The following is a 10,417-nucleotide window of genomic DNA, read 5'->3' as shown; positions in this document are numbered from 1 at the left end:
CACTCGGCAATTGGAAAGAAAAAAAAATAAAATAAAACAAAACAAAAGTCTCAACTACAAGAATGAGTTCGGTGACGATGATCAAGTAATCAAGGTAGATGGCATGATAGAATAATTTCATATATACTCAGACCGATGTATTTAATTCTTATAAAGTATTATCAAAATTATAAGATATAGTTAACTCGATCAAAAAATTCTAGAAAAAAAAGGGAACATATACGTATTTGAATGATTTGATGATGACTAACACTACGAAAAAACACCAAACAGACAATCCAAGTATTTAGCGTTGAAAGCACTAGACAGCCCGATGACTTAAACAAAGAACTACCTCACATTGGGAAAACTAGTCAATAGTAGAAATCTAACAATAGTTGCAACATATGAAGGTGTGGTGATTGGTGATGTTGAAGGTGGTGATGATATATGCAACTTTACTATATAATATTGAAAATAAAGAATATTGACAAGATAATCAATCTTTGTTTCGATAAACATGTATCCATTCTGGTAACTAGACAAGGAATGTACGGATAAAAAGGTTGTCCGGTTGAGCATGAACTCAGTAAATTAAGTCATATATTAAGCATATTAGTAAACTATTTAGCGTTTCGTGGTATTCCTCGGAGGGGGGACCTCACAAAATATTTTTTCTTTACTCACTCCCTTAATATATATATATATATGCGTGTTATTCAAGCACACAAATGGTTAGTAAAACATATAGATTATTTTTACAAATGTTGTTATTGTTGTTACCTCGAAGTCAAATACAAATTATTTCGATATGAAGTTCACATACACCCTTCATTATGGTTTAACATACAAATATATTTAGAAAAAAGAATAAAAAAAGAAGCAGTTGAAACTTAGTCTTCGGTTTCACTTTGCATCCAGATTGTAGGATATACAAGCGCATTTCGTAAATTTGATATATGGTAATCGGACACCCCACCAGCTCACCAAATTTTTTGGATCGGGGAAACAAAAAAACACATTATTTTACATTTTATGACAACATAATAATTGAAAGAATCGCAACAAATCGTACGTAAAGAATATAGTGTTCGTAACATAGTTGATACGGGTACTCTGTGTATCACCCATGGTATACGGAGGCCCAAATGAGCTTCCTTTTTTCTTCTTTAAACTCACTGTCATTGATAAACCCTTCAACACAATAATATCTATAAACGTGGTTATCTCACATGTAGACATTACCAAAAGTAATTTGTAAATTGCTAGAGTGTTATACATCAATAAAATATAAATAAACAATCATCAATATATGTGTGATCTAACTAAATAAACAATAAAATAAATAAATATATATATATATTATTTACATAAATAGATAAAAAGAATATTCCTTTGATTGTTAATTCCATTTCAAAATAGATAGCAAGCTCTATACACACTTTATCTAGTCTATTGGACACAAAATGTCCACTTTATGCTTACGTACATGAAATGTCAATTTATTAACTGCTCAAATTTCGTCAAATTACGTTACACGATTGATCCATGAAATTAATTTACATTTTGTGTACGTAAGACTAAAGTGGACATATTATGTCCAAGGGACCAGATAAGTGTGTATAGAGCTTGCTATTTTAAATGCAGTTAAGGATTAAAGGATTGTTCCCTTTATCTATTTACATAAATAATATATATTTAATATTTATTTATTTATTTGTTCTTTTAACTCAATCACATATATATTTTATTGTTTTTTTTTTTTTAAATTTTATTGATATTTAACACTCTAACACATTACAAATTGCTGTTTGGTAATGTCTATAAGTGAGATAATCACGTTTTTAGATACCATTGTGTTGATGGGTTTATCAATGGCGGTGTATTTAAAGAAGGGGAAGGAAACTAATTTAAGCATGTGTATACCACTGGTGATACAGTTGGTGCCGATATTAACTATTCTACGAACATTATATTTTTTACGTACGATTTGTCGCTATTATTTCAATTATTATGTTGTCATAAATATAAATAATATGTGTTTTTGTTTCCATGACCCATAAAATAAGGTGAGCTGGTGGGGTGTCCGATTAGTATATATCAAATTTAATAAATGCGCTTGTATCCTACAATTATGATGCAAGGTGAAAGCGAAGAGTAAGTTTATGCTGCTTCTTCTTCTTCTTTTTCTTCTTTTATCTAAACATATTTATATGTTAAACCATAATGTCGGGCGTATATGAACATCAGATCGAAAAAATTTGTATGTGACTTCGAGGTAACAACAACAACATTTGTAAAACTATCTCTTTGTTTTATTAACCATTTTTTGTGCTTGAATAATATGCATGTATATTAAGGGAGCGAGCAAAGGAAGAAGATTATGTCGGGCCACACTACTCCCCCTTCGAAGAATACCACGAAACAGTAAATAGTCTACTAATATGTTTAATATGAGACTTATTTTACTGAGTTTGCGCTCAGCCCGAAAACCTTTTTATCCTTACCATCCTGGTATAGTTACCAGATCATATACATGTTTATTGGAACACATATTGATTATCTTGACAATATTCTCCATTGTTCAATACAAAGATTGGTTGGCCGTTTGGTTTTATTTGTTTTTTCTGGCGTCTGCTATGGTTCCTCGCTTCTTTGAGTTCTTAGGAAACGATCTCAGTGTGAGATCTGAGAATGATGAGGTGGTTGGGGAAGTTTTTTTTATAGTGGCCTCCGTAGCTCGACGCCAAATCCTCGAGCGTCGGAGATTTCTCCAGCGTGTTTTTCCAAAAATTGTTGTTGACTTATTTCTAGGTTTTTCTTTTCATTCTTTTTACTTTACTGAAAAAGGCGATTTTATTGTATCTTGATATTATCTGATTGTCGTCCTCGTAGTGGTTGTCGGAAGTCCAATTGAACTTTCGAGTGACGGTAATGTCGAGACGATTTTTGAGTGGGGTTGGTCATTTGCTTGATGTGTTGGTTCTGTTTCACTCCTCCTTCCCTGGCGTCGATTTTGGTTTGGGTTGGACTAATGTTGTCGTTATCGAATTTGTCAATTTCGAAAAATGAGGTTTGTAGATGTGGTCTCTTTAGGGCTTTTCAACCGCCTGTTCAGTTGTTTTATCTACTATTGGGGGGCTTCATTAGTTTGCTGGTCTTAAGGTGGTGTTCTTGGATTTTTCGGGGATGGAACTTGCGGGTTTGTTGGTGATTGGTGCTGCTCTTTCTGACGGGATGGTGAGGCGTTGGTCCGGGAGATCTTTTCCGAGCTAGGTTGGGCTTGGGGGTTTTATATCGATAGGTCCAGACTTAGATAGAGTTGCAGCTTGGTTGTTTTTTAGCTGCAATGTTTTTTCAAGATGTTTATGTATTAGTGTGTGCTCTATGGTGTAGTCATTAATCTTTCAATGTTTGTATTGATTGTAGAGTCACGTGCAACAGGTCATCAGATCTCCTCAATTATGTAACTTTTAATATATATATATATATATATATATATATATATATATATATATATATATATATATATATATATATATATATATATATATATATATATATATATATATATTCACCAAAAAAAGTTAATGACCACTAATGCACCAAAACCAGCATACACAATCAGCACCCAGGACCAGTATGTGCACATAGCATATCGTTTAGTCTCATTTGAGTACTGGATTATGCTAATAGGGAAAATGGTTAGATTGGTCGATCGTAATATTAGTAAAAAAAAGGGTCAAAAACAGTCCAAAGTATTATTTTGATAGTATACAAATAAAGTATAGCATCACCTTCATATCAAGGCCACTGCTGCCAGTTGCATCTATTGTTTCAATTTTTGTACCATCGATTTCAAATGGAAGCTTCGAGTTAGGCCTACGAACCTCGACGAATTTCCCATCTTGATCATATAATACGTATATTTACTCTCACTGCTATTTAGGCTCACATGTGGTGACATGTTGTACGAGGTATCGAACTTTCTAGGACGACATGAGCATTTAATTATGGTATTTGCAGAGGTGAAGTAGCATTTGCTTATGGTGTTATACGAGCGAAGTAGTTGATTAATTAAATAAACTTTATGTATAGCCATATATAGTATTTGTAGATATAACATACAGTGATGGATAAATTAGATACTCATATAATAGTCATATTATTTATTGTAATACTCATATAATAGTCATATTATTTATTGTAATGGATTTGAAATATCTAGTAAGATATTCACAATGACCATATGATAATCATTTTGTTTTTTTCTTAAAAGATATTGATAAAAATATAGTTTGATAAAAGCAAATTTTAAATGAGAACAAAGTAAATATCAAGAATAAAATATAGCTGCTAAAATTTTGTAATGTTAGGTTTCGAATTGAGATAATACATCTAATAATTTTCATAATCGACCATTAAACCATATTAATTTACTAATAAAATTTTGAGTATGTTCACATGACCCGTAACTTTTTATTTAGCTCTACCCGTCCTCATTTTTACTCCATATCAAAATAAAAACATTCAACCCTCTCATGTGGTGAGATTAAAACAATCTAAAGGCAACCATCTAACATAAAAACAAAAAGATGTTTCAAAATACTTTACATTGTTTACGCAACCATCTATAACGTTCTATTATATTACGGAGTAGTAGTGTAATAAAGGTATTGATTCTTGAACACTCTATAACTTTACATTGATATTTTAATAAAGGACATTTTTCTCTTCCGTATCAATTAGTAACCTCGACTCGGCCTCATGTTCCCAATTATTCATGTTATTTATGTGATTTTTTATTTGACAGTCTAGAGTTTCGATTGGTGTACGATTATTTTTCAACACAATCATTTATAAAGTCAATTGTCCGTCCACTTTTTATTAAAATCACAATTAAAATCTTTCAAGTATATTCCTACCTCATTAAAATTGCCACACATCAACCATGGTATGTCTTTATACTTTAATAAACATTGAAGGCTTTTCTAAAATTTTAGTTTCTTTTCGTCCGAGTGTTGATCGTATACATTGACCATAGCAATTTTCGAGTCAAAACCCCCAATTGGCCCCTAATTGGCCCCTAATTGCCAAGTAAAACTCACCTTCGGCTGCTTGATTGATTATTAAAGAATTAGTCTCATATAAGAAACATACCTCCCGAGAACCCTACGGCTTCTTTTACATTTGTTTGCTAAGTTTTTATTTGGAAATGAACTTTGAGAAGTTCTCTTTGATCTAAAATCAAATGATGAGCAGCAAACTACAAACATATGAGGAAAGGTTATTAATTCACTTATGTCTTTTAATATAATAATAATAATAATAATAATAATAACCGGAGTAACAGAAGTGGTTTATTATTATTATTATTATCAAATGAATTAGCAGCAGCTACCACTCATGTTATGACAGCTGTAGCGGTTGCTAATTCATCTGATACAGTTGAAAATGTTAGATTTTTTTTTATAGTTCAAGTATATTTTTAACTGATTTGGAATATTTCTTGTGTTTAAATATGCGTGTGACTTGTGGAAGTGTAGAATTGGGCTTTAGGGTTCTTATGAGAGTGTTTGGGAATATATTGTTTTATGTGCTAATGGATTTAAAATAAGTGCTTTCTACTTTTTAAAAATATGTACAACGTTGCATTACCTATGCAGGTTGAAATATGCTACACTTTAGAACAGGTAAAGGAACTAGGTTTTTTGTGAGGATATTAGGACATGAACTACTATGTCATCATGTGATTGTTTGAAAAATGAACTACTAAAGGCCGATGTGTAATCGATAAAATTTTAAATGATGTAACGAATTACCTTATAAATAATAGGAAATAGGCCCTTTGTACACAAAAGTTTAAATATATGTAAGAATAAGTTCAGTAAATACTAAAAAGTTAGGTTAAGTACTAACATTAGTCATAACAATATTTTTTATAACTACTACATAATGTTGAATTATAGGACCTTCTGAATTATGGGCCCTGTGCAAGCGCACATGTTAACAATATCTTTTGACTTGTACTTATTGACACATACGTGACAAACGACTTGTATCCATATTTGATAGGGATGTAGTTTACGTCTCACTTATACGATGATTATTTATTTTATGAGCCCGTTCGTTGATCCATAAGAGACAAAAACTTCTATCCAAATTCAATGAGCATGTCTATTGAACGAAAGCGTAAAAAAACTTCTCTCGTCCTAAAGAAAATGTCCTCATTACTATTTTTGTTTGTTCAAAGTATATTGTCATTTACTTGAAATAACAAATAAAAAACCATTAAAATTCCAATTATACCACTTTATTATCGGAAATTCAACATTGAATATAGCAATTAATTTATTAGTTAATCTTTAACAACATTACTTCGAAGTCTCACTCTCCTTCAGCCGAACAATAACAAAACTCAATCCCACATGTGTGAGGTCTGGGGGATGTGAAACGCAGACAATCCTTCATTTATTCTAGAATAAAGAGAAGTCATTTTTTCATCACGAGTGATAGTGAAAATCCTTCCCTCTCTCTCTCTTCGACGGGTAAATAGATTGCTTTCAAGAGGACTTCCTGTAAAAAAAAAAAAGAAGCCATGAAAATGTAGAATCAAATTTTCATGAGTTTAAACCATGCATCTTTAAGAGTCAGTCAAGTGCTCAATAAATTTGTTGTTGACTCATTTAACAACATTTAATGATCAACAACTTAAACAATTTACTAATATATTTTATATTTAATATTTAATTAAAAATCAAAGCTTAACCCTTTTTCTGAGGCCAACAAGTAAATAAATAATCAGTTATAATTATAAGAATATACTAACATATATTATCTTTTAAAAATGAAGTGTCTTAGTTTTGTTTTGGCATTTAACTTTAATAATTTGAATATTTGATTATGGTAAGGTGACTCGCTTACTAAGTTACTGTAATAACCGAAAATTTAGGTGATATGATTAAATTTTATTTTGCTTTTCGGGAACAAAATTATTTTTAGAGGGATATGTTATAATAACCCGATCAAAAGCATTCTTAGCATATAGACAAATACTAAATTATATTTAAATATAATATTAGTTACATCTTAATAGATATAAATTATAAATGAGTAAAATAATAATAAATAAAATAAACAAAACTTGAGCAACTTTTATTACGTTCCTTTTCTTTTGTGTGTACAAACTTCAAATGGACAAATTAAGAAGTCATGAGCCAAAACCCTCCAACCATTTAAAAGTCTCTTAGCCACAAAAAGCCACCAACTCAATGAAACCCTCCATCCACAAAACAAAAAGCCTCCAACCATCATAAGCTTCATCACCTTTTCAAACTATCCCTATATTTTCTCTATATATATGTACATGTATAGGAATCACATTCACCAACTATATTTATATTTGCATTCACCAACTATTTTATAATTGACTCCGTAAAAAACTTTTGTACTTATTAGTAATTTTTTGTATTTTATGAGGACTATATGTAAAAATTAAACCTTGGCCCCCCTGAATACACAACCGTCACTTTTGTAATTTGTTTTAAGACTTCAAGAAATTTTGGGTTTTAAGAAATTTTGGCCCACCAGTCCACTATGCTGAGGTTTTATTTTTATATTTGAAACTACATGTTTTAGTTGATTTTTTTCGGCCCCTGTAATATGAAATTTCAAGCTCCGTGCCTGTCTATATACATATGTAACCCATATCCATATCCTACACTTCATATCATGATAAATATAAGAAATTCATCTAAGTGCTCCCACATAAATACATATGCATACGATGTCAATGGAAATTAGTTGAAGAACAAAAATAAGTATAACAGAGAGTGGAGCCGAGTAGGAAACGAACACGAAGTCTTCACAAGTTATATTATATTCAAAGACATTTTTGAGAATTTTGGAGGATCTTTCGAACTTTGTGAGCTTTAGACATTTATTCAGGTACAGATGTTCGTACTTTTTCTTTCAGCGTTATCTTGAACTGCTTCGTTGATTATCACTTTCATTCATGCTTGTGTGTTTTGACTCTATATATCTATTTGACTTGAACTATTTGTTGAGCAAAACTATATTTTTAAGTTATACTATATATTGATTTAAACTATCTATTTAAGCGGAATTGAGAAAAATGATATTTATAGATTGTAATAACTTTTAAAAAACTATTTGTAAAAGAAATGATTTGAGAAACTTTGTGGGGCCTGAATTATTGTGGAAACTTTTAAGAAAACATTTGTGGAACAAATGATTTACGAGAACTTTGATTAAAATGGTTTTTGAGAAAACCCTTGTGCAAAAACGATTTTTGGTAAACTTGATGAACTTATTTATTTCGAGCGTCCTTAATTCATTTCATTAGGTTCCATATGTACGGTGAACATAATTTTGGTGTTGGTTGGTATGTTCACTGTGCTACCATAGAACCCTAGATTTTAGACAGGAGATAGGTATACCGAGTCAACTACCTGTGGAGGTACCACAGGCTTGTCATTGTGGCAACCAGTGACTTGGCACTAACCGTGGCGGTGTGTTTTGTCACGGCGTCTCTACTTTGTTATTGCTCGTGGGAGAGCGTTTTGTTATGATATGTGATTATTGTTCGCGGAAGAGCGTTTTGGTTTATTGTAGAGGCGTATGGATGCATCCTAGGCTATGATATGTTATGAAATGATTCTGTAGACGGTCGTGTGATGCAGTGCCATACACACCTTCCGATTAGGGTGACACCTGGATTCGCGACCAGTGTGTGATTGTGATATGTGATATGGAGTATATGATATGTGATATGTTTTGGCACTGGTGTGTGCGATTATGATATTATGTTCTGTTAGGTGTACTCGGTATGGATTGACCATTCTTTAAATCTGGCCTTTACTTTTGTACTCTGGTGTTGTGGTGATAATCGATGGAGATTTTGAAATTAAAGTATAAATTATTTATATTCCTTTCACTCTTATCGTGCTAGAATAAAAGTTTTATTATTATATTTATATCTGTCTACATCCGCGCACTGAGCAATTAGCTCAGCCGCATTTTCTTTTCCTGCGGCAGGTATTCAGGGTAATATGGGATGAGTGAGAGAACTTCAAGACATGCAGATGACCTAGAGACTTACCTTCATTTATTAGTTTGGATTTATAACATGATAAAAGATTCTAAATTTTTATTAAATAATATATTTACGATTAATAATCATTACGAGACTTTAATATTACTAATAAATGTGACCTCCCTTCCTCTTTCGAAATTGGGGTGTTACAGTTACTCTTCTCGAATTGTTTGTGGCTTTGTGTAGGTGGACTGGGCTTTAACGTTTTAGGCTGCCAAGCTTCAAACTTTTTTTAAACAATATTCAACATATCTTTTTTTTTTTTCTTTCTGGAAAGCTATTTATCTATTATCTTAAATCTTAATTAATTAATAATTAATTATCTACGTATTACATTTACATGTATAAATTATTATTTATTATTATTATTATATATACTTAATACTTATACTTATTAATTAGCTGTCTTCGTTAGTTATTTGCCTCTTGCCTCAATCAATAAATTAAAATTAAAAATAATTCTAGGGTTTCAATAGCTAGCTAGCCGATGGATGATGCTATGGATGTGGTTGAGGAGATAGTTGCAAGATTGGATGTAGAAGATGTTATTCAATGCAAGAGCGTGTGTAAGTCATGGTATAATTTAATATCAACTAGTTATTTTGTTAAAGCACATCTGAAACATCATAGTTACATTAATAGGCATCATCGTGAACAAAAGGGGGAATTAAGAATTCGATTACATTGGCAAATCAGTAATAGTATGAATGATAAGTGGTGTCGTTTTATAATGGTTGGTTCCTGTAATGGCCTTGTTTACGTTTCACCTTTTCTAGCTGAATTTTTAGTAACAAATCCTTGCACTCGAGAGGTTAGAAATCTGCCAACGCTTCCTTACTAAGACAGGAGAAAATTAATTTGGGGTTTTGGTTATGATTCTTGTACAGATGATTACAAGGTTGTTGTCGGTTATAATAAATCTGAGCATCATGTGTGCTTTCAAGTGTTATCTTTAAAATCAAATAAATGGAAATTCATTCAAGGAGAGGACGGTGGTGATCATTTATTATTAACTTATAATACTAAAAAATGTAATAATGGTTTTTTATATCATGGGAAGCTTCATTGGTTAATATATAACACAAAGAAGAAGAAGGTTATTCTTTCGTTTGATTTATCTATAGAGAAATTTCAAGAAATTCCCCAACCGGATGACAAGAAATATGTATGTGATGACAGTAATCGAATCGTATTAGGAATGTTTGAAGAACATCTATGCATATTTCGTTTAGATATGTTAGGTGATCACCGCGAGACATGGGTGATGAAAAACTACTACAACAACAATTGCCGCAAATGTTGTTGGCAACTACTCCCACGTGA

This window comes from Rutidosis leptorrhynchoides, chromosome 11, assembly GCF_046630445.1.
Source record: "Rutidosis leptorrhynchoides isolate AG116_Rl617_1_P2 chromosome 11, CSIRO_AGI_Rlap_v1, whole genome shotgun sequence".
NCBI lineage: Eukaryota > Viridiplantae > Streptophyta > Magnoliopsida > Asterales > Asteraceae > Rutidosis > Rutidosis leptorrhynchoides.
This window is presented reverse-complemented; position numbering follows the sequence as displayed.